The sequence below is a fragment of the Hyaena hyaena genome, unplaced genomic scaffold (genome assembly GCF_003009895.1).
Source record: "Hyaena hyaena isolate Hyena2069 unplaced genomic scaffold, ASM300989v1 scaffold_469, whole genome shotgun sequence".
Lineage (NCBI taxonomy): Eukaryota > Metazoa > Chordata > Mammalia > Carnivora > Hyaenidae > Hyaena > Hyaena hyaena.
Window position 1 is genome coordinate 1,496,344 of NW_024081103.1, and position 25,468 is coordinate 1,521,811.

Below are 25,468 nucleotides of genomic sequence, written 5' to 3' on the forward strand. Positions count from 1 at the left end.
AAGCTTCTAGTTCTTCTTCTATCCTTTGAAATCCAGGTGAAGACCTTCAGAGTAGTTTACCAGCTACACCACTTATTTTTTTTTACATTATGGGTTTCAGCCATTAATTGAATACAGCTAATTCTTTGTTAACAAGCCTGTTGGGTTTCAAAAGTTTATAAGTTGATTGTTTGGAATGTAGAACACTTTTCTCTGCAGAACTATTGTAACTGAATCAAGGTATATTTGAAATAGAAACAGTAGAAGACAATCTTTAGTAATTAAACAAAATAGTAACTCTAGTGATTAAACAAAACAGGGAATCAATAAGATTGAATTAGCTCACTCCCATTCGTCTTGGTGCTGGTGTTTAAGGAAGAGCAGGTTTAATTAAAGGAGGATAGAAAGGCATTGGAAATTGGTAGATATTCAGAATGGACCTTATGGGGCAATTTCACAGAAGATACAGTCTTTTTATTATGTCTTTATTACTTCACAACTCCTAACTCTGCATTTCCATGATGCTGGTGTCTGGCAGCTGGTGCTTACGGACCTAGCCATGGTTTGGATTATTTTATTTATTTATTTTCTGCCATTGAAATGGCAGAAAAAACGACCTTCAAAAATTTTCCCCTTCATAAGAGCAATGAAAAAAAGGCAAAATTTCTTGGAATTTATTTTATGACATATAATTGTTGAAGCACTGTGCTGTATAGCTGAAACTAATATATGTCACCTATACTTTAAAAAAACTTCAGAATTAAAATTTCAGAACTCTAGAAATTAACCAAAAACTTATTTGGTTAATCCAAGGATCCAACCCAAGGATCATTTACTCAAGAAAAGTGGCTGAATCTTAGTAAGAACAGTGGGCTCTGTGGCATTATAACTTACCCTAACCCCACTACCCACTTTCCAGTTATGCAGTAGCCTTAAAAAATAACAGCCCACATTCCTGAGGGCAGCTTGGCAGACACTAGAGAGGGCAGAATGAATTTGGAACTCTTTCAGACCATTCCCATAGAATAGAATTGTCATTATCTGATCTGTCTAGTGCTTCTCTGGAAGAATTCACTTACAAGGATGAGTCAAAACTCACTCAGTGCTAAAAACTTTCCCTCTCACAGGGAACATTGCCAGAAAACAATTACGGGCAAGGGTTTTAAATTGCAGATGCTTATGTGATAGATAACAGTTGAGCAAACAATAGACTCACCAAAAGCTTAAAAGGAATAGCTGGTGAATGCACTTTCCATAAGGGCTTTGAAGAACTTGGACATATTCCTGGTAATCTAGAAGGCCATGTTACATGGAAGAGCTCTGACCATGCTTGGGAAAGATGTGAGAAAGCCCTAAGCTCTTATGTCTGATTGACCCTAAAGTTTTATGCAAGTAGGAAGTGAAGACTGAGGTGGGATTATAAACTGAGTTTTAAAGACATGCTCCATCACTACACAGAGCTACTCCAGCAAAGGCTGGGAGATTTATTAGTTCCAGGTGTTTAAGGATATTTCTGTCCAATCATTAGTTGACCGATAAGCTAAGAGACACTAAGATAAAATTAGTTCAGAAAAGTCACTAAGCAAACAACTAAGTATAAAAGGTGGGAACAACAATAAACTCTGAAGGTGGGGGTCATAGATATGTCAGAGTTGTCACATTGTATTATGTTAAATGTCTAGGTCTAGTTCCATTTAAAAGATTTTTTTAATGTTTATTTGTGAGAGAAAGCACATGCTAGTGGGGGACAGGCAGAGAGAGGGGGACAGAGGATCTGAAGCAGCCTCTGTCCTGATATCAGCAAGCCCAATACAGGCCTCGAACTCATGAACTGCAAGATTATGACTTGAGCCAAAGTCAGACATTCAACCAACTGAGCCACCCAGGCGCCCCTTAAATGTCTAGTTCTTAACAAAAAATCATGAGACATACACAGAAACAAGAAAATATGCTCCATAAAAGGAAAAGAAAAAATCAATAGAATTGTTGCTAAGGAACCCCAGATGTTGGACTTACAAGGCACAGACTTTCAATCAACTGTTTTAGATATTCCAAAGAAATAAAGCAAATCTACTTAAAGAGTTAATGTGTAATAATGACATTTCACCAAATAAAGAATATCAATAAAGAGATAGGAGTTATGAAAAGGAAACAAATATAAACTCTGGAGTTTAAAATATAAAGACTGAAATGAAAAAAAAATCACTGGAGGAGCTCAACAACAGTTGAACAGGCAGAAAAAAGAATCAGGGAACTTGAAGATGGATATGTTGATATTATTCATTCTGGGGAACAGAATGAAAAAAGAATGAACAAAAGTGAATAAAGCCTTAAAAACCAGTGGGACACCAACAAATGTTACCAACATAAGCATAATGGAAATACCAGAGAGAGGAGAGCAGAAAAAGGCAGAAAAAATATGTGAAGAAATAATGTTTGAAAACTTCACAAATTTGATGAAAAATATTCATCTAAACACCTGGGAAGTTCAAAAAACTCCACGTAGGGTAAACTCAAAGGGATCCACTCCTAGACATATTGTAATCAAGCTGTTGAAAGCTGAAGTCAAAGATAGAATCTTGAAAATGGGGGCACCTGGGTGGCTCAGTCTGTTAAGAGTTTGACTTTGGCTCAAGTCATGATCTCATGGTTTGTGAGTTCAAGCCCTGCATTGGGCTCTGCACTGGCAGCATGGAGCCTGCTTGGGATTCTCTCTCACCCTTTCTCTTGCCCCTCTTCTATTCACATTGTTTCTGTCTCTCTCAAAATAAATAAATAAACTTAAAAAAAGAATCTTGAAAATAGCAAGAAAAGATTCATTACATATACAGGAATCTCACTGACAGCTGATTTCTCATCAAAAAGAAATCTCATCAAAAGCCATAGAAGGCAGAAGGCAATTGAATGACATATTCAAAGTGCTAAAAGAAAGAAGAAAGAAAAAAAAAAAAGAACGAAAAAACACCACCGTTAGTCACAAAATCTATATCTGGCAAGGAGAAATAAAAACACTGCCAGATAAATAGAAACTGAGAGAGCTCATCATTAGCAGATCTGCCCTGTAAGAAAAATTAAATGAAAAACACTATACAGTAACTCAAATCCACATGAAAAAATAAAGAACACCAGTAAACACATAGTTAAATTTAAATGATAATATAAATGTAGCCTTTGTTTGTTACTCCTCCCCCATATCTGATTTAAAAGGCAATGATAAAGCTATAACTATAAATGTATGTTGATGAGCACACAAAGTATACAGATCTAGTTTTTTATTTTTATAACAACAACATAGAAGAGTAGAAGGGAATGGAGCCAGTTTTAAAGCATGTTAAAAAATCAACTATTGAAATTAAGTTGGTACTAATCAGAACCAGATTGTTATAAATTAAGATGTTACTGGTAATCAGCAGGGCAAGCAGTAAGAAACTAACTCAAAAATATATAATAAAAGAATTGACAAGGGAGTTAAAATAGTACACCAGAAATATCTTTTTAACACAAAAGAAGGCAATATCATAGAAATCAAGAAAACAAAAAAAATCAGAGAGTAGAAAACAAATAGCAAAATGGGAGATGTATATCTTATCAGTAATTAAATATAAATGTATCATACTCTCCAAATAAAAGGCAGAGATTGGTAGGATGAATTAAAAAACATGATCCAACTGTACGTTGTCTGTAAGAGACTCACTTTAAATTAAAAGATACAAATAGTTTGAAAATAAAAGGATGGAAAAAGATACTCTATGTAAATAGCAATCAAAGGTGGTGGTGTAGGTATACTAATATGAGACAAACAGACTCTAAGACAAAAAATGTTACTAGAGACAGAGGATGTTTTATAATGATTAAAGGGGCAATACATCAGGAAGACATAAGCATCTATGCACATAACAATAGAATGTCCCATTGTATGAACTAAAAACTCCCAGAGCTGAAGGAGAAAATAGGAAATTGAAAAATAACAGTTGGGACTTCAATGCCTACTTTCAATAATGGGTAGAACAACGAGGCAGATAATCAACAAGGAGATAGAAGAATTGTGTAACACACACACCAACTAGACTAATAGACAACTATTGGACACCCCATCCCAAAACAATGCACATTCTTCTCAAGTACACATGAAACCTTCTACAGGATAGACCATAAAAAAAAGCCTCAATAAGTGTAAAAGGATTGAAATCATCACAAAATATGTTCTATAATCATAAATCAGTATAATTAGAAATCAATAACAAAAGGAATTTTGGGAAAATACATATGAAATATATGAAAATTAAATAATGCATTCCTAAAATAACCAGTGGGTCAAAGTAGAAATCACAAGAGTAATACATCCATTCTTTCAGATGAATGATCCATTCTTTCAGATGAACATGTCAAAGTATAGGGTAGTAAAGTATAGCTAAAACAAAATAGAGGGAAATTATTTATGGAAGTAAAGATTCTAAATGCAAATTCTATAAATAGATAAATACAGAAGAGTATCCAAGGCATGTTCTCATGAGATAGTAGAGAAGCAAGAATAAAAAAACTCAGTCAAACATGCTCTTCCAAGCTTCTGATTGTATTGCATCTGCTGATATCGAGAATAAATGATATGACCAAGTCCAGGGGAGGGGCACAATACACTCCTCACAGTGGGAGGGCCTCCGTGCTCCCACTATTATATTTCCTTATAAGGTTGCTTGTTTCTGTTTCCTGGTTTTTGAAGTAGGTATAGAATTACAAAAACCCAAGAAAAAAGCAGTGAAAACCATGTTGCCTTCATTGTTCAAGATCTGTGGTTGTGAATTAATACTTAGCATGATTTCTTATGTTAGAAAATTACTTTGACTGTGTATTCTAATCATTGGCATCCATGGGGGAAATGTTTACATTTTGTTATATATTCCTGATCAGCATGGTCAGTTCTGTTCAGATGTCATTGTTTAAAAGGTACTGGAAAGTGATTCTTCAATATGGCTTATTTTTTGAGGGTGTCCATCTTGAATTAGGGAGTCCTGCCGGGGTTCCCTTAATTAGCCCAGAATTAATAATCCTTCACTAACCTGTGAAATTGAAGGATGGAGTTGGAAAAAGCCTGAATATTGTATCATATAAGCTAATTTTTGTATTGTCCACTTGGTGGTGGAGTTGTTTTTAGAAAGCAGTATAAAGTAATGAGCTCGGTAAAAGAGAAGTAGAATCTTATGATTTCCTTGCCATGAGAAAACCACAGCATACATTTCCAGTAGGTATTCTTCTAGGCAGTATCGTTACTTTTATTAAAGAGATAATGTAACCTCTTAAAGTATAAGAAATACTTTTTATGTCCACTAAGGAGGTGAGATAATTCATTTCCCAGTACATCAGATGAAGCTAATTGCTTACTGGTTAGAGTTCAATGCTCAAAAATAGAGATTTTAGAAATTGCCTTTAATTTGGGTAATCCTGAACGCCATCTAATCTTTCTTACTTTTTTTTTTAATTTAGAAAAATCCTTGTGTAAAGTAACACTCCTTATGCAATTTTGTCTAAGTCTTCCTACTCAAAGTGTGGCAATACTGGCATCACTTGGACTTGGGAGCTCATGAGCAATGCAGAATCTTGGCCTTCACCCTGGACCTATGAATCAGACTGCAATTTAACAAGATTCCCAGGTTTTTTGCATGTGCTGTAAGGTGCGCTGTTTTCCACTGGTAAAATGCAAGCAGTGGATGATGAGGCACAAAAGGAAGAGAAGTAGGACAGGTATCAGGACTGGAATCATTTAACAGATATTCACAAATTTATTTAGAACTTTTAATTGCTTATGTGAAGCCATCCTGAAATGCTCATGCTCTAGCGCTGGAGACTGATTGTAAACATGAAGCTACCTCGAGTTCTTTTCGATTCTAAAAGAAACAAAGCAGAGTTGGGTCAGTCCTTTACATACTCACCAATTGGTTGTTAAAATATGGGAGACTCTGGAGACTGGCGTTCTAATGTGGCCCAGCCCCAAACTGATGGTGTCACATACGGCAAGACATTAATCTCTTAGTTTTTAGCTTCTTTATCTGAAAAGTGAGATGGTTGGGCAGATTTATTTTTTGCAATTTTTCTAAAAATGTTATGGTTTTAGGTAGAGTCAGGGCTGGTATTCAGCTGGTAAACCCAGGTATACCCGTACTTTAGATCAGCATCTGTTGGGAGTGCCTGGTGCTGGTGTCCCATTGGTTGTTATGTAGTTTGACTGCTCCTGTTGCTTGAAGGGGAACTAAGTACCACAGACTGTTAGGAACTAAGTATTATCACTGTAGGTTCCAGAATCCTTGAGTATCATGGATTCAGATACACATAAATATAGGCCTGAGATATAAGAAAGCTGAGCCAAACAGCGCAAGGAGCAGAAAGTACATGGGCTTTACGTCAGTCTTGGGTTCATGTTTCATATCCTAGTTTTGCTGCATATTGGCTGTATGGGTTTAAGTACATTACATAAATGCACTTGACATCAGTTTTAGTTTATAGCTGAAAAATAGAATTAATATAATAATATGTGACTCACAGTATAATTATAATTATGAGGAATTAATGAGATAATTTATATGGAGAATCTGGCAAATAGTAAATGCTCAGTAAATGTTAGTTTCCTTTTCACTTATGTATCCACATACAGAATGACTTGTACAAAAACTTTTCTTCTGGAAACCTCTGTAATGTGATATACTGAATGAACAGAGACCCTGAGTGCCTTGATAATAATAAAAGAAGATTGGGGCATCTGTGTGGCTCAGTTAAGCATCTGACTCTTGATTTTGCCTTAGCTCATAATCCCAGCATTGTGGGATTGAGCCCTGCATCAGGTTCCACACTGGCAGCATGGAGACTGCTTGGGATTCTCTCTCTGCCCCTCTCCCACTCTTTCTCTCTCTCTCTCAAAACAAACATTTAAAAAAATAATAAAAGAAGATAACTAACTTTTAGGGGAATTCCAGTTGGGGAGAGGGAGTTCATAACTCCATCTGGGATTCTTGCTTAAAATCAAAGATGACTTTCTTCTTTAGGCTACTGGTCTTTAAACTTTTTTGCTTGCATGTCCTCTCTAAAATTTTTGAAACAAAAACAGCCATGTTTTCCACATACAGTAAAAAAAATTTAAAGTTTATTTATTTTTGAGAGAGAGAGAGAGAGTGTGTGGGGGTGGGAGGCAGAGAGAGAGGGAGACACAGAATCTGAAGCAGCCTCCAGGCTCTGAGCTGTCCGCACAGAGCCCGATGTGGGCTCAAACTCACAAATTGTGAGATCATGACCTGAGCTGAAGTTGGATGCTCAACCGACTGAGCCACCCAGATGCCCGTCCACATACATTTTTAAGTTTACATCTAAAATTTTTTCATCATAAGTTTAAATAGTTGCAAAGGATGCAATTTCTGGTGTACTCTAAATATTGCCATTAAAAAGTAAAACTGTTTAGCTCTTAGATTTCAAATGTTTAAAGTTTGTAAGAAGCATGCTGGGAAATTCTAACCTGCAAGGAGGACCATTCTTGTATTTTTACAAAAAGTTTTTAAGTTTATTTTTTTATTATTATTATTTTTTTATGTTTTATTTATTTCTAGGAGAGAGAGAGACAGCGTGAGCAGGGGAGGGTCAGAGAGAGAGGGAGTCACAGACTCTGAAACAGGCTCCAGGCTCTGAGCTGGCAGTCAGCACAGAGCCCGATGCGGGGCTCGAACCCACGAACCGCGAGATCATGACCTAAGCGAAAGTCGGACGCTTAACCGACTAAGCCACCCAGGTGCCCCTTTAAGTTTATTTTTGAGAGAGAGAGAGAGTGCACAAGTGCAGGAGAGGGGCAGACAGAGGATCCCAGGTGGGCTCTGCGCTGTCAGCACAGAGCTGGACATGGGGTCGAACCCATGAACCATGAGATCATGACCTGAGCTGAAATCAAGAGTCAGGCACTTAACTGACTGAGCCATCCCGGTGCCCCTACAATTCTTATTAGTGAGAAACAGCTTGGTCAGGACATGCTTTCCCCCGTGTCTCATTCTGTGCCCTGGATGCTTATTTAGCTTCATTTGAAGAAGAGAAGGTGAAAAGTTACATATTTTTTCTGACAGTTCAACACTACATCTATGCATCAAAGGGAGGTTGGCAAACTTTTTCTTAAAGGGCCAGCTAGTAAATATTTCAGACTTTGCAACTACAGTGCAAAGTCTGCAAGTACGGACTTTACTTTTGCAAAAGTAGCTGCAGACAGTACCTGAAAGGACAAGGTTGTGTTCTAGTGAAGCGATTTACCCTATAAATAGTCACTCCTGGGACTCCTGGGTGGCTCAGTTGGTTAAGTGTTGGACTCTTGATTTTGGCTCAGGTTTGGCTCAGGTTACAGGCTTAATGGTTGATGAGTTTGAGCCCTGCCCTGCATTGGGCTCTGTGCTGATGGTGCGGAGCCTGCTTGGGATGCTGTCTCTCACTCCCTCTGCCTGTCTCCTATTTGCTTTCTGTTTCTTTCTCTCTCAAAATAAATAATTAAACTTAAAAATCACAACAACAACAAAAATCCAGTCACTCCCTCCACTCGCACACCAGCCCTAGGAAACTAGGCTTTTAACCTTCTGTCTCTATAGATTTGCCCAGACTGGACTTTGGGAAGCCTACTAAGAACTTGTTCTGGTGATTTTGTAAGAACCTGATACTCTATACTAAATTTCTTTCTGCTTAAAAGGCCTTGAGGGGCTTCTGTTTATTTATATATACTTTTAATTAATTAATTAATTTATTTTTAAACTAATCTCTATATCAAATGTGGGGCTCAAACTCAAAACCCTGAGATAGAGTTCTACCGGCTGAGCCAGCCAGGCACCTCACAGGGCTTCTGGGCTTCTGTTTCTTGCACTGAACTTTGACTGGTTCAGAGTTAAAAGACAAACATAAATGCTGTATCATTTTCAGCTTTTAGAGAGGAGCTTGTTTATTAATGTGTGATAAATGGGTATGAAATCACTGTGATATTTGAATTCAACTGTATACATTTAAACATATCAATATTCACAGTGTGCCAAAAATTATATCCTTTGAAAATATTTATAGTTACAGTGAAAAAATTTAGATATTTCATCTAAAACTATGCAAGATACATTGTTTTTAATATAGTTAAAGGTGAGATGCAAGCTAAGAAGTCTGAAGTCTTATGTTAGGCAGGGCATCATCTCTAGAATGTTCTTTGAAACTAAGGTTTTGACTATACTTTTGGGCTTCAGTTTTTTAAAAACTTTACCAGCTTTTCCAAATTATTTTGTTTGATTTCTTAAAGGCAACATAACATGCATTTATTATTTAAAACTTTTAAACAGTATAGATGTGATGGTCCTACCTTTCACCACACTTTCTAGAGGTTAGTCATAATTAACAGATTGTTATCCTTTGAAATCTTTCTCTGACACAGGAGCTGTAAAAGAAACTTTGTACGTTAGATGATCTCTTGAGGTGCTTCCTAGCATCTAAGATTTAAATACAAATTCAGTGCTTTTCACTGAGCTCTCTTTGAATTCCTAACACAGTGCCCTACCTCTGATGCTGAATGAGTCTTTGTTGACACTGATCTCTAATTTAAATTATTCAAAGCCTCAACAAGGAGCTAAAAAGCAGATCACTTAAGATATGAGTCTGAAGCACACATCCCTACAGGTAGCAAAGATCCTCTACAGTGCTTTTAAAAAAAATAATTGAAGATTTTGTTCACTTTTTAAACGAGTGGATACCTATTATGCAGAAATAATGAATGTCTTTTTTTGTCAAGTACTGTGTTCTATATCTGAACAAAATGAAGTGATTGCTTATGCTATCTCATTAATACTAGTAATACCTGACATTTATAATTGCTTTGTATTTTCTTTTTTTTTCAAATTGCTTTGTATTTTACAAAGTACTTTGAGATGTATCTTACTTGACCCTAGTGAGGCAGACTTAGTAAGGGTTATGCATATCTTAGAGATAAATAAATGGAGGCTAAGAGAGGCTCATGAACTTACTCAAGGTCACACAGTTAGTGGTGGAACCTGAAATAAAACATTTTTACTTTAGTTCTTTTCCCTATCTACACACAGAACATTGCCCAGCAATTGTCTTTATTAAATGAGAATTTGGGGGGTAATTATGGGATGGCTGGCATATACTTCTGCAATTTTCACTTACTATTGCACAATTTCCTCATCTTGGAAGCTAGGCAACAGTTTAGCACTATTAATATAATTCAGTAAGTTAGTTGTGGCCTGAGGAGGGTGCTCTTATCCAATCCAAGGTTTGATAGTTGATGTTAAATTTAGTTTATAACTACATATTGCCTAAATAAATGAGTGCAAGTGTAGTTATCTTGCACCAAATAGAGTATTTCAGTTCAGTTTCACATCTATCTATCTATCTATCTATCTATCTATCTATCTATCTATATCATATGCAAAGAACTGGAATCTTGTCTTTTCCCCTTACTCTGAATATGCTATAGTTTTACAACAATAAAGAATCAATCTTGAAATTGATTAACTGTGGTTCCGAAAGGAGAAAGAAGGGAGTGAGGGGGGAAATGAGATAGGATCAAGCCAGCACTAAGAAGATGGTCAGTAGCTGTTCAGATTCCTTTAAGGAGCCCTTCTGACCCCCTTCATCCAACCCAGTCCTGACAGTGCAGACATCACACAAACTGGATTCCACGTGTGGGCACTCAGTTTTTGGATTAGCTTGTGTAAACATTTGGCTAAACCAAAAATTATGAAATTTACACTTGTTTTTCTTGATTTACTGATGGAAAAATTAACCCTAGATTCTGCTTTTGTATCTAAGCTGCCCATTTATGGACTAACCTGGGTAAGACCTTTTCCTGGTTGGGCTGGATTCCCTTTCCTGTACTTGCCACTGTCACACACCCAGATACTCAGGTCTCTCTTGAGCAGAGCACCTAAGACTGGGAGGTCCTAGACAGTTTAGGAACATCATGTGGTCTGTGGACTCAATGATCACTCTCACAGTATAATTGAAACCCATTCTACTGTGGTACATTTAATTCCTCAAATTAAATAGTGTCAAAGGGTGATGGACATTGAGGAGGGCACTTGTTGAGATGAACACTGGGTGTTGTGTGTAAGCAATGAACCACGGGAATCTACCCAAAAACCAAGAGCACACTTTACACACTGTATGTGAGCCAGCTTGACAATAAATTATATTTAAAAAATTAAATAGTGTCAGATAGCAGTGACCCTGCCACTTCCTAGCCTGGAAATTCTGGGCAAGTTACCTAACCTTTAGGTTTCACTTTTCTCACTTGCAGAATGGAGCTGATAATGGTACCTACCTTAAAAGTGTGGTTGTGGGGATTTAAAGATGCTGTAGATTTAAAGATGCATGTATTGTTAACTATCCTTGGATATAGGCTCCAAACTTAGGGGGTAGGGTTTCTTAATGGGGGTAGTAGATACAAGGTTAGTTGTAACAAGTTTAGGAACAATAAGTTGAAATAGGCATCAAGGAAAAATTCCTGTTAACACACAAACAGGAACTTAATAGGAACTTAAGGAGAAAAGATTCACGGTTCACAAAGGAAATTAGTGGTCATTTTGGGAAATAGCATCTTGGATATGAGGCGTTATATAAGGGGCTCAGGTTAGAATTGGAGATCTAACAACTCCTTCCCTAAGCCATCTAACAGGAAGGATGCCTCAGTGTTAAACATCTCCAGGGTGATGGCTGGGGTAGCTCAAGTAAAGGAAGATCGGTACTTGGATTATGCCCATGAAGACAGAGGTAGGAAAAATGTATAAATTGATACCCGAAATAATGAAATTCAACAGTGATTTATTGCATGTCTATCCCTTTTATCCCCTCAGTGTTTGACTCTTTCAGCATTTATTTTTACATAGTTGGTATAACGTATATGCTTATGATTTTTTAGTCAAGAAAGATCTCTCGTTTGAAAATCTCAAATATTTTTGATTTGGCAGACTTTTTATAGCAATGGGTTATTGAATTCTTAACAGAACATTTGAAGTGGTATGTTTAGTATGCAATGATTTTTACTGCTGAAAAATAGAGGATTCTCCCAATATTCTTATCATCATTTAAATTTGTGTTTTAAACTTATCCTATCTTCCTTCTCTGTTTTCAACTTCCTAAATGCTGCAGAGAGAAGATGAAGCAGAATTGACGTGAACAAGACTTCTGTGAGAACGGACATCTATTAGATATAGGATGCTTAGTGGACTCAAGAAAAGGTGTGGAAAAGTAGTGTGTATTTCTGTGTATGTTTGGGAGGTGGGATGAGGATAGTTACGTAAAAGGAAGTGTGTGAAGAATTAAACTTCAGTTATCTATCTGTTTTAAATGACATTCTTGATTCTAAAATCTTAATTAAGTAAACTGTAGTAGCCAGGCTAGGCTAAGCTATTCTGTGGAACAGATAAACCTGAAAATCTCAGGGGCTTAACACAGCAAAGGTTTATTTCTCTAAATATTTATATCATAGACCAATGTAGGTCAGGTAGCTCCCCTGCTTGGCTCTCCTCCACGTGGTAACTTGGGTCCATGTTGCTTCCTTTTTGCCACTCTGATGTCTCAGAGTACTTTGTTATCACTGTATGGGTGGGAGAGAGGGTGTGGATAAGGTACATCCTTTTTGGATTAGAAGTGACCCATCACTTCAGCTCATGTCCCATTGTTAAGAATTAGTGACATGACATGGGCCATTCTCCAGAATAGATCACATATTAGGCCATGAAACAAGTCTTAAGAAATTAAAAATGATTGAAGGCATACCATGCTGTTTTATAACCTCAACACTCTGAATATAGAAATCAACCACAAGAAAAAATCTGGAAAGAACACAAATATGTGGATGTTAAATCACAGTACTAAATAATGAATAGGTCAAGGAAGAAATCAAAGAGGAAATAAATACATGGAGACAAATGAAAATGAAAACACAATGGTTCAAAATCTTTGGATGCAGCAAAAGCTGATCTAAGACGGAAGTTTATAGCAATATCAGCCTACCTCAAGAAGCAAGGAAAATGTCAAGCAACCTAATATTACAGCTAAAGGAGCTAGAAAAAGAAGAACAAACAAAACCCCAAACCAGTAGAAAGAAGGAAATAATAAAGATTAGAGGAGAAATAAATGAAAGAGAAACTAAAAAAAAACCCAAAACAAGACAATAGAATAGATCAATGAAAATATGAGCTGATTCTTTGAAGAGATCAACAAAATTGATAAACATTTTAATGTATTGTTGGATTCAGTTTGCTACTCTTTTGTTGAGGATTTTTGCATCTATGTTCATCAGAGATATTGGCTTGTAATTCTCCTTTTTTGTACTGTTTTTATCTGGTTTTGGTATCAGAGTGATGATGGTTTCATGGAATGAATCTGAAAGCTTTCCTTCCTCTTCTATTTTTTGGAATAGTTTGAGAAAAACAGGTATTAACTCTTCTTTAAATGATTGGTAGAGGAGCACCTGGGTGGCTCAGTCAGTTGGGCATCCGACTTCGGCTCAGGTCATGATCTCACGGTTTGTGGGTTCAAGCTCCGCATCTGGCTGTGTGCTGATAGCTCAGAGCCTGGAGCCTGTTTCAGATTCTGTGTCTCCCTCTGTCTCTGACCCTCCCCTGCTCATGCTGTCTCTATATCTCTCTCTCAGAAATAAATAAAACATTAAAAAAAATATAAACGATTGGTAGAATTCACCTGTGAAGTCATCTGGTTCTGGACTTTTGTTTGTTGGGACTTTTTTGATTACTGATTCAATTTCATTGCTGGTAACCAGTCTGTTCAGATTTTCTATTTGTTCCTGCTTGTTTTGAAAGGTTACATGTTTCTAGGCATTTGTCCATTTCTTCTAGGTTGTTCAGTGTGTTTGCATATAGTTTTTCTTAATATTCTCTTAAAATATTTTGCATTTCTGTGATGTTAGAAGGTATTTCTCCTCATTTCTGATTTTGTTTATTTGAATCCTTTTTTTGTGTGTTTGCCAATAGATGAATAGATAAAGAAGGTGTGGCATATATATATATGTGGTGTATATATATATATATATATATATGGTATATATATATACACACACACACACAATAGAATATTAGCCATAAAAAAGAATGAAATCTTTCTATTTGCAATGACTTGGATGGAAGTAGTATAACCTTAAGTGAAACAAGTCAGAGAAAGACAAATACCATATGATGTTACTCATAAGTAGAATTTAAGAAACAAAACAAATGAACAAAGAAAAGAAGAGACAAACCAAAGAACAGACTCTTAACTATAGAGAACAAAGTGATGGTTACCAGAGGGGAGATGGGTGGGAGGATGGGCAAAATAAAACGAGAGGATTAAAGAGTACGTTTATTATGAGCACTGTGTGTGTATAGAATTTTTGAATCACAATATTGTACCCCTGAAACTAATATAACACTGTATGTTAACTATATTAGAATTTTAAAAAAGGAACAATTTGACACAGTTCAGGGACTAAAACACAGCCTTAAATAAAGCAGGAGAAGGTACAAATTTTCCCATTAAAAAAAAAAGAATTAGTGATATGATCCCACCGGAATTCACAGGGGTGGGTGAGAGGGGAGCACATGAATATTTGGTGAGGCATCAACTATTTTTGCCATAGATACATTACCTCCATTATGTTATTCTGTGTCCTTTTTCTTCTTGTGGTAAGTATCTAATGGAATTAGCATCAGGAAAATTTTTTTTTGTTGTAAAGAGTTGGTATACCTTCTCTCTCTCTCTCTCTCTCTCTCTCTCTGTAGTTAAGAACTTTAATGCTGATGTCTGCTGATCTTAGATTTTTGGTACCTATCATCTTTTCTGTTCCTCTGCTAGGTTTCTAACATCATTTTATGATTTTTTTTAACTGGCATATTGTATTTGTTTTTATTTTAAGTTGCCACCCTCCTTTCTAGTTATAGCTGTTATATTGACAAGGATGCTTTTGCTGCAACAGAAAAGCCAACTAACAGTTCAAGCAGTGAATGCTTTCTTTAACTTTTCAAGACTTGATTCAATTCAATGGTACAACAATATCAGAGAGGACCATGTATACTTTATTTTACTGCTCTGCAGATCTCACTGTTTGGTAGTGTCACCTGCTCCCCCCTTGTCAGGAATAGCTTAGAAGTTCTAGATGTCACATTCCATGGTAGGCCTTGGTCAGGCCTGGGTCTTGGGATGCAAGAAACAAATGATACTCAGATTGCTCATCATGGCATGGCTGCAACGTAGTGCCATGCATGTGGGCATGCATCATTTCTAGTTGTTGTGTAACCTGTGGAAAATGTTGTAAATGATGCTGGTGGCAGCTTAAGAAATTGTACCCAGAGTTGGATGTTAACCCAAGCAAATGCCTTGTTAAAGTTTTTGTAGTTTGTAAAGAAATCATGGTTGATGTATCAGGTGACATGTTTGGCAGGGGGGTGGAGGGGTAGTATTAATAGAAATGATGAGAAGCAACTGCATCCTGGATATGGTTAGAAGGATTTGCTAATGAATTGGAGAGGGACAGAGATGTTGAGAATGGCTCCAAGTTTTTGGCCTGAACAATGGGAGGAATGGAGCTGCCATTTTCTAAAAAAAGTTTTTTTTTAATGTTTTTAGTTAATTTTTGAGAGAGAGAGAGAGAGAGTGCTAGCAGAGGAGGGGCAGAGAGAGAGAGCGAGGGAGAGAATCCCAAGTAGGCTCTGCACTGTCAGCACAGAGCCCGATGAGGGGCTTGAACCCACGAACCATGAGATCATGACCTGAGCTGAAATCAAGAGTCAGACGCCCAATGGACTGAGCCACTCAGATGACCCTGGAGCTTCCATTTATTGAGATGGAGAATATTGGAAGTAGTTAGTAGTGTTTCATAAAATAAAATGCTAGCAACAATTGGTTGTAGAACACTGTAAGGAGTCTGGACTGGGTCTAAGATAGAGGGCTGGAATTGGACCACTGCCTCAGATCCTAGGACCTAGGACCTAGACAGGTAGAAAAGATACCTGGCATTGGGCAAGGACTCCTGTATGCTGGAGCCCCTTCTTCGTGTTCCAGACCATGTTTACCTCCAAGCATCATCGGCTACAAGTGTTAAATTTACAAAGAGCTCTGATATCCATCATTCCACTCAGACCACAGGAGAACCCTGTAATGTGGTGACTGCTCTTATACCCGTGACTGAAGACTTGAAAACAATCTCAGAAAAGTTGTTATTCATGCATTCATTTAATAAACATATATTATGTGCTGGCTGTATGTCAGGAGATAAACACCAGCTCTCCTGATTTCAAGGCTAGTATTCTTTCCACATACCTACTTCAATATGTTGATTCTGGCTTCCCTCTCCTCTGAAATTTGCCTCCCAAATATTCCTCTTCTGTTTGGTTTTGAAATGTCTACAAGTTCATTAATACTTATTTTTAATTTTTTTTAAAGTTTATTTATTTTGAGAAACAGAGCAGAGGAGGGGCAGAGAGACAGGGAGAGAGAGAATCCCAGGCAGGCTCCCTGCTGTTAGCGCGAAGCCCAATGTGGGCCTTGAAGTCATGAAACATGAGATCATGACCTGAGCCGAAACTAAGAGTCACATGCTTAACTGACAGAACCACCCAAGCACCCCTACAAGTTCATTAATACTTCTAATTCCCTTCTTCATGAATGTGGGTGGTTCACGTCTAATGACTGAGAATGAAGCAGAAGCAATGGTGTATAAATACAGAGACCATGTAGTGAGAGAGGTGGCCAACTTCCCTATGAGAAGGACCACAGAGTGAAGAACTGAAGCCTCCGAGCAAGAGACATGTCAGTTAACTTGTAGTCAGATCCCCTAGTCCCAGCCATGCCTTCAGATGAGTCTGTAGCCCCAGCCTACATCTTGACTGCAGCCTCACAGCTAGAACCATCTCAATAAGCTGCTCTTGCATTCTGGATTCTCAGAAGCTGTGTGAGATAATAAATACTTGTTCTTTTTTCTTGAATTAGATTTTTTAAAAATATTGAAAGAATAAAGAAAAAGGCAATCCACAATTTCATAGAAAGAATAATATCTATTCCCAGAAAAATTCCAATAGTATAAAAAGGAAAAAATGAAAATGAAACTCTCCTTCTCCTACCCCTGATCTCTATTTCTTTTTTTCCAGTTTTATTTAGATGTGATTGACAAATAACATTGTAGTAGTCCAAGGTGTACAATATAATGATTTGATGTATGTATATATTGTGACATGTTTGCCACAATGAGTTTAGTTAACATCCATCAATCCTAATCTCAAATTCTTCATCCCAAAATCTCTTGGATCCCAAGGACCAAGTTATTCTAGAAAATTTTCATGCATATGCATTATATGCATAAATCCTTTTAAGATGTTCACCAAAAGATCATATTACATTCTTTTGAATTTTTTAAATGTTTTATTTATTTCTGAGAGAGAGAGAGAGAGAGAGAGAGAGAGCCAGCATGAGCAGGGGAGAGTCAGAGAGAGAGGGAGACACAGAATCAAATAGGCTCCAGGCTCTGAGCTAGCGGTCAGCACAGAGCCCGACGTGGGGCTCAAACTCACGAACCGTGAGATCATGACCTGAGCTGAAGTCAGAAGCTTAACCAACTGAGCCACCCAGACACCCCTTGAATTTTTTTTAATGTTTATTTATTTCTGAGAGAGATAGTGTGAGCAGGGGAGGGTTAGAGAGAGAAGGAGACACAGAATCTGAAACAGGCTCCAGGCTCTGAGCTGGCTATCAGCACAGAGCCCGACACAGGGCTTGAACCCACAAACTGTGAGATCATGACAAGAGCTGAAGTCAGATGCCCAACTGACTGAGGCACCCAGGCACCCCATCTTTTGAAGATATCTTCATATTAGTACTTACTCACCTATCTTATTCTTGTTAGTGGGTTTCCATTATTTGAATGTACCATATTTCTTTTAATCATCCCTGTATATGGATATTCAGGATATTTCAAATTTTATTTACTGTTATAAAAATGTTGTAATAGAGTATTTTCATGCTTTTGTGAGCACCCCCAGGTAAATTTCTAGTGTTGTAATTCTGACATCAAAGGGTATATGCATTTAAAGTTGATACTGTCCACCTATTTCACAATCTTTGCCCCCAGTTTATGCTGACAAAGTATAAGAATGCTATCTCCCCACAAACCTGTGCATATCTTGGATAGCAAACATTTTTACTATTTTTTGGCCATTTGTTTTTCTTCTTTTGCGAATTGCTAGTGCCTAGTAGAGTGTTTATCTTATAATATGTAACATAATAATAGCAATATCTAGCATTTTCTGAGCCTTATTATACTTTACATATATTTTAATACTTACAAAGGCCCTAAGAAGTAGGAACTGTTATGAGGAAGCTTATGACTGATGGGGCACCTGGGTGGTTCATTCGGTTAAGTGTCTGACTTTGGCTCAGGTCATGACCTCATGGTTCGTGGGTTCAAGTCCTGTGTTGGGTTCTCTGCTATCAGCAGAGAGCCCACTTTGGAACCTCTGTCCCCTCTCTCTTTGTCCCTCCCCCACTTGTGCATGTGTGTGCACACATGTGCACTCTCTCAAAAATAAAAAAAATAAGCATTAAAAAAATTGTTGGTTACGACCGGTGAGAAAATCAAATCAGAGAGAGGTTAAATAAAGTGCTAAAGCCTGAGGATGTCTGGCTGGGTCAGTTGGTAGAGCATGTGACTCTTGATCTCAAGGTCATGAGTTCAAGCCCCACGTTGGGATAGAGTTTACTTAAAGACAAAAACAACAACTGGCAATGTCATACCCACTAGAAAGCATGGAGCCAGGATGCAAATGATATGAATATAAAAGAAAATAGTTGTTGAACAATGAATGAATGACCTGTTTAACTTCCTTGCTCATTTTTCTACTGAGTTGTTTTTCTTTTTTATTGGTAGGCACTCTTTATATATAATGAATATTAACTCCTTTTCTATTCTATGTGTTACAAATATTCTCCCCAGTCTGTTACTTGTCTTTAATTTATTTATTTGCACATTTTGGTATTCATTTCATTAGAAAACCCCAAAGCAATAGTTAAAAATATCACCCCAGATATTGTTGTTAAAATTTGTAGTGGCAATTTGAGAAAAGTAGTAATAATTTAGGTATACAGAGGAACTATGATGTGCGTAATATAAAGTCTCACTAAGTTAATCTAAATATGAAAAATAACCTCAAGGGAATTAGTTGCTTTGTTCACACTGAGATACTTTAAAATTACAGTTCCCCTTTAGGCATATTTATAATTGAAAAAGAAGGAGTTGGGGGTGTTCATGTATATTAGATTGACATTTGGGGAAATGAATTTTTACTTCATCTGTAACAAATGAATCCTAATCAGTTAAGTGGCTCTGGGCTAAAGGAAATATAGTGACTTCCTTCTCTCATTTTGTTTCCGCTTTTTGATATGGGACTTTTTGGTCCTGTGAACCTTCCCTTGAGGCCTCTAACCTTTCTCTGACCCCCTAAAGCATTTGACTCGGAGACCCTGTGTCAGACACCTTTCTTGCTGTGAGAGCCCCACATTTGTTTAGTGGAGCCCCATGTCCTCAGGGATGTGATCTTGCTCTAGCTTCAGAGATTGAATCAGAATCGGTCAAAGCCTAAGTGCTCCAGACTTCAGCATGTGTCACTTTCACCTAGGGGGCTTGTTAAACATTACTGAGACCCATTCCCAGAGTATATGATTCAGCAGATCTAGGGTGGGGTGTTCCTAACGGGCTTTGAGGTAGTGCTGATGGCTCAAGGAACATACTTGGAAAATCACTGACCTAAGCTGGACATGATGATCCAAAATCCTTTGTCCATGATTGGTTTAGGTATAGTAGCCTTGATTTTCCCTACCGTGTCATGTGGACTATCACACCTGGAAAGTGACACAAAAGTAATTTCTCAGATGATAGCGCTCAATATGTGCTGTGTACAATCAATATGATCATTATTTTATAAGATATCTGTACTTTTGTTTCTAAGGATTGTGCCCATAACACAGACCCAAATATGTAAATATACAAGATGAAAACATACGTTTACAACTCAGCAGTTCAGGTTAACTGAGTTTGTAGGGATGTCTGGTACATGGCCTTGGATATGAGAGTAGCTTATGCTGGAATTATGCTTTTCCTGTGCTGTGCTAACTGCTTGAACTGGGACAAATGGTGTAATTTCTTGGTCTTTGATTTTCTCATCTGTAAAATGGGGATAATCATTTTGAACTTATGGAATTGTGAATATTAATGATAATGTTTGCAATGTGCCTGTCATATGGTAGACTCTCAAGAAAAGGTCTGATAAGTATTATTATTGTTATATGCCATTGCCCAGGGTTTCTAGGTTAGTAGCAACTTGGTTCTTCAGTATTAAGGCCCTACCACTAGACTTGCAGTAGTCACATTCTTAGTTAAGATTATATGCTTACTGGGGTACTCTGGTCCCATCTGTCATACTCGTGGCACCTACATATTATGGACCAGCACTGTAAGAAGGGAGTGGATGTAGCTTTGCCTCCCACTTTCTGGGCCTCTGTCTCAGTGAATATTGCTACTTCTAATGGTAAAAATATAGCTAAGTGGCAGATAATCCCTGATTCCTTTTTAGCTGATCAAAAGAATATTCTCTGAATTACTTATTGAAGCCTAACTATTTAATATTACTTCTAGTCGCCTGTGAAATTTATTCAGGAATATAGGGAGATGTCAAAGGGTGGCCTTTGTAAGTTTCTCTTTTTCTTTCTCGATACAGACTCACTGAAGACCACTGAGAATATCCCAGAAGCCAAAGGGTATAGAATTTATTATTATTCCTCAAGCCACTTGGACTTAAACTAAATATTAAGAAAATTAAAAATTCAAAATAAGCCATGATGAAGTCACCATTTTTCCTAATATTCTACATTTGGTACATTTAGTCAATAATGTTTTGCTAATATTCATGTGATACTTCATGCATTGTTATTAGCTATTCATTTAAAATCTAATTTATTGGTAGGGCAAGGGTTTACTGTCTCTATTTTTGTGAAAACTCTGACACCACAAGCCATTGGAACTTTTCAAATGCAGATTTTCATTGCACTTACAACTACTTCAAGGTTGTCTTCCAAATCTGTACTAGTGGTACTATGGAAACCTTCTAGTGTGTGCATGGGTCACATAATTATAAATTATACGTCTTGCTCATTTCAGTGCTTTTAATAATTCTTTAACAAAACTTGAAAGGCCAGGGAAAATGCTTCACAGGGGAATAGCAATACAGTAATTTTATTTTCTCTCTATTGAATCAATGCAATTTATTAATTTTTTTTTAATGTTTATTCAATTTTGAGAGACAGAGAAAGACAGAGTGTGAGTGGGGGAGGGGCAGAGAAAGAGGGAGACACAGAATCTGAAGCAGGCTCCAGGCTCTGAAATGTCAGCTAGCCAAGAACCCGATGTGGGGCTTGAACACACGGACTGGGAGATCATGACCCGAGCCGAAGTCGGACGCTTAACCAACTGAGCCACCCACGTGCCCCGATTTAATTTAGTTTTATCTTTTAAAATGTCAGTTACTGAAATGGGCAACACCCCCAAAAATCAATCTTGAAATAACTTAGAATTCCAAAACTCGTCTTTTTTCTAGGTTTTCTAAGGATAATCAGATTGTAAGTACAGTTTAATCAACTTTCACATCATTTAAAAAAATTTTTTAATGTTTATTTTAATTTGGGAGAGAGAGAGCATGAGCAGGGGAGGGGCAGAGAGAGAGGGAGACACAGAATCTGAAGCAGGCTCCGGGCTCTGAGCTGTCAGCACAGAGCCCAACATGGGGCTCAAACCAATGAACCGTGACTGAGATCATGACCTGAGGTGAAGTCAGATGCTTAACTGACTTGAGCCACCCTGGCACTCCAATTTTCACATCATTAGAAGCCACACATATTAAACCAGTTTGGATTTTCTGTAATTATCACTCAAACTTATTTACTAATTCAGTTTTCTAAATAGCAAGATGAATCTCCACTCAGTGTTTCCCCCTCCAGTAGTCCCATAAGAAATCATTTTGCTATTAGCCTGGAAATGTTCCAAAAGCAGAACAGCATGCTGGCAGTCTGCACGGTGGCCTCAAGGGGGACATCAGATGTTGGTTCAAATGTGACTTTCATGATCTTGATCCCACATCTGAACGTAAAGATACAGTGTGTCTCTGTAAAGGTGGTGCTGAAAAGGAGAGTTCTGTCTCTGTCAGCCCATCAGCCTCTGGGGAAGTGCAATCTAAAAGCCATCAGTGGACTCCTGGGCATTTCCTTTAATCTGGGTCTTTTTTGGGGTCTTGAAATATGAAGGGAGCAACCAATTTAAAGCAAGCAAATGCTAATCATGCCGCAGCCAGCTGTACGAGCAGCTCTCATCTGGGGATTTAAAAACACTTTGCAAAACATTAAGTCATTAATCTTCACAGTGGCTCTCTGGAGTCATAAACATCCATCACCACCCATCTTTGCCACTAGGAAATCTGAGAATTCACAGGCACAGTGCAGGGCTGCACCCAGGGTCCCACGTGGATCCTGTAGTACAAACTGTGATCTGATCATCAAGCTCTGGCATTGATCTGGTGAGCAGGGCACAGTGGACATGTGGGAAGATGTGGCTGATGTGATAAGGCCACATTTGGGTCTGTGGAAGTGCTGGCCTCATGTGGACCTCACCCCAGCTGTGAAGCTGTGTGTTGTCTGAGGAAGTGGTCATAGCAAAAGACTGAGCTGGCTTTAGTTGTTTCCTTTCACTGATCATTTCTCTCCTTACTGTTTCTTCTTTCGTATAATGGCACACTCTCTTTTTCTCTTTTTTAAATTTATTTACCTTGAGAAAGTGAGAGTAAGAGAGTGAGTGAGTACAGAGGGACAGAGAGAGAGAATCCCCTTGCAGGCTCACAATGTGAGTACGGGGCTCAAACTCAGGAGCTGTGAGATCATGATCTGAGCTGAAATTAATGAGTCAGCCACACTCAACTGTCTAGCCACCCAGGTGCCCCTATAATCACTCAGTCTTTCCCCCTCCTAATTAGATTTCTCATGTCTAAAGTCATAGGTTCACAGCCTTTTAGAACACAAAGAAACATCAGAAATTGACCACTTTTAATCTTTACATAAAATTTTGATAATCAGGGCTGGGGTATAACGCTATTGACAATGAAAGCCTAGGCATGGGGGAAGAACTCTGTTCCAGTTGCTTTACCTTTCTTCCTGAAAGTTTCTGGCCCATGGGAGTTGCTTCATAAATGTGTTTTGAATAAATGTATGAATAAGACTATAGCAGGGATAAGGATTGGAAGGAAAGGAATTGTGGCAGTGGTAATTGTTCAGCTACTGTTCAGGTGAAGCTCAGAGATTTACTAGGTCATCTTTACTGTTTGCTATACTAGTGGTGGGAGCCTTTAATCTACTTAAGGTCCTAATTTATAGGACAAAATACGAAGGATCACAGAGTTTCAATGACATGCCTAGAGTTTCATAATTCATATAGTAAACTATGAGAAATCACTGGATTCTTTCCTACTTCTGTAGAACCTAAAAGCAATTGGTATAATGTCTCAATAAGTGAGTTAAAGTCCTGGTCTGTCACTTATCTGTGACTGGCCAAGGTCACTTAATTCTAATGACCAGTTGTTTCTTCATCTGTAAAATGCTAATGAAACTAACTTTACAGCGTCCTTGTGAGGATTAATAAGATAATGGATATGAGAATCGTTAGTAGATGGTGGAACATTATGTATTAAGAAGTAGGTATTTTATAATTCTATTTGAATATAAGGTTCTTATAGTTTTTTTTCTGAATTACATATAGCAGCTAACTCATAGTGACTCATTAGACTTCTAGACACATTTCATTGTTGTTAGGCTGAAGGTGTATTATCTAGAAAGGAAATGTAAATATGTCTGCTAACGTCAGCCATTCCAAGCAAAGAGCAATTAGATATTACATCACTGACAGTGTTAAAATGAAAAAATTAGAAAATATGCAGGAAGTTTATTGGAGGCCTCTTGTGTGTGAGAGGGATAGAGGAGTGACAAGAGAAGGGAGAGAGAACGTGTGTGAGTGTTGTGAACCATATGTTGTGATACATAGTTAGATGGAAACATTGCAGGTGAAATTTGGGCTTCAAAGCTTTTAAAGAGGGCTTTGCCTTTATATAGATATGTAAACATATCTCTACTCTCTCTACATACATACTCTACATACCTCTACTCCCCTCCAGCCCCAACCCATAATCCTCTAGTCGCCCGGTTGTCTACTCAACACATATTTTTATCACCTCTTCCCTTCTAGGAGAGTCCATCTTTCTTGAACCAGCCCAAAATGCCGGATTCTCATTTTCTCCATGTATTTGCAGATAATAGTATTCATGTGACTCAGTTCTGGTCAATGAGACATAAGAGAAGTCTGCTGGGATGGGAAAGGTTTTTCTCCATTTTAGAGAGATCTGTATGAGAAGGCTATTTTTTCTCTCTTTCAATGAGAGAGTTATGTGTTACGAGTTCAGTGTTATGCACTGTGGAGCGGGGACATGATAGTTGGCATTGTTGTAGCCATCACACCACCATGAGGCAACCAGAGATTGAAAATCCAGTGTGTAGAGGATGTCAGAGCAAAAGGATGAAAAGAACCTGGGACCTGGATGACATCACTGAGAGGCTGGACCAATTCTTGAAACTAGTGCCTTCAGACTTGCTATTTGAAAGATTATATGTCTTTATTGTTTAATCTACTCTTCACTTGGCGGTATGCTGTTTATTGCAGTTGTAAGTATGCAGATGTACTTTAATTCACCTTTCTCTTCTTTGTGACATGAAGAATTTAAAGCACCTGCAATAGAGTATGAGTAAAGAAATTTGAAATAGGTGAAAAATAAATAATTAAAAAAGGATGGAAAAAAAAGATGGAATGAGGACAAAAGGTATGCCATGGAATTCTATATCTTTTCTAGAAGAGTGCTAAAAGTTTATTTTGTGGTAAACAAAGCACTCTTAGGGCACAGTATTCAGCGGTTTCTCCTAACTTTGTTGAATGAGTAAATAGGAATACAATCCCATCTTGGGAAGGAGCTTTCTCTTGCTGCCCCCCCTCTTCTGAGTATGAAGATTTTAGCATGCAGAGTCAGGGAAGTCAATGAACAGGCATTAAGACTGAGGTACTAAGGGCCCACCAGTGGTTGGTTTTCTGGCCCGGCTGACCACTCTTCCAGAAAGAGAAAAGGAATTCTTTCACAGGTTAGAAATACATCCTTGGGATCCCAATTCTGCAACTCTATTAAAAAATTACAAAACATGGGAAGTGTTAACACCATGTAATCTGTAGTGGCAGTAACTGGAAATAACTTAAAATAACTTAAATGCTTGAGGATGGGGGAATAGTATGGTAAACTGTGGCTTATCTCTAATGTTATATGGCTAGTTTTTATTTATATACTTCTATCCATATTTAAAATGT

The 25,468-nt window shown here is 37.7% G+C and overlaps 2 long non-coding RNA genes across 4 annotated transcripts in view; one reads left to right on the forward strand and one right to left on the reverse strand.

The window, feature by feature from the left end:
* The window catches only part of LOC120246472, a 32,768-nt gene extending 8,026 nt beyond the window's left edge, over positions 1 to 24,742 (forward strand). For 2 of the 3 annotated variants that reach the window (XR_005532061.1, XR_005532060.1), the window contains exons 2-3: positions 12,133 to 12,221; positions 20,745 to 20,850. This is a non-coding gene — a long non-coding RNA (uncharacterized LOC120246472). Of the gene's footprint in view, positions 1 to 12,132; positions 12,222 to 20,744; positions 20,851 to 24,307 lie in introns of those variants that run through there. The other variant, XR_005532062.1, reaches the window with a different exon arrangement.
* On the reverse strand, positions 5,785 to 6,201 carry LOC120246473. The gene is made up of 3 exons (XR_005532063.1): positions 6,137 to 6,201; positions 5,987 to 6,023; positions 5,785 to 5,861 (listed from the first exon to the last, which is right to left on the reverse strand). It is a non-coding gene; the product is annotated as an uncharacterized LOC120246473 (long non-coding RNA).
* Positions 24,743 to 25,468: the final 726 nt, after the last annotated feature.